Source organism: Propithecus coquereli, unplaced genomic scaffold, assembly GCF_000956105.1.
Source record: "Propithecus coquereli isolate 6110/MARCELLA unplaced genomic scaffold, Pcoq_1.0 Scaffold241, whole genome shotgun sequence".
Classification (NCBI taxonomy): Eukaryota; Metazoa; Chordata; class Mammalia; order Primates; family Indriidae; genus Propithecus; species Propithecus coquereli.
Window position 1 is genome coordinate 148,438 of NW_012147964.1, and position 613 is coordinate 149,050.

The following is a 613-nucleotide window of genomic DNA, read 5'->3' on the forward strand; positions in this document are numbered from 1 at the left end:
GGAGGCCAAGGTGGGAGGATCGCTTGAGCTCAGGAGTTCGAGACCAGCCTAAGCAAGAACAAGACCCCGTCTCTACTAAAAATAGAAAAATGAGCTGGGCGTGGTGGTGCACACCTGTAGTCCCTGCTACTCGGGAGGCTGAGGTAGGAGGATCGCTTGAGCCCAGGAGTCTGAGGTTGCTGTGAGCTAGGATGATGCCACCGCACTGTACCCCAGATGACAGAGCGAGACTCTGTCTTAAGAAAAAAAACAAAAAGTTTTCCTGGGCTTATTAGTGAAGAAGTAGCAGTCACTTACTGGCTCTTGCTCAGATTTGGGAAGAAGAATATGCACCCTGGAGGCCTGGCCTATGGGGGAAGAGAGTGAAACGGGGCCATTTCTTTAATGAGGAGCGGTGGGAATCCGGCACCGCTGTTCCCTTTGCCTCCAGTTCCTCCGTCAACAGCAGTAATGAGGGGAGAGGAAAATAATGAATCCCATGGATAACCTTGGTGGCTCAGGGCTGTTGCACGCCGTTACACTTGCCCGCCAGTCCTTCGGACAGACAAAGTATCTCACAGTCTCTGAAGGGAGCTTCTAATTACCCTAACACAGTCTGCTTGTCTCAGTGTTT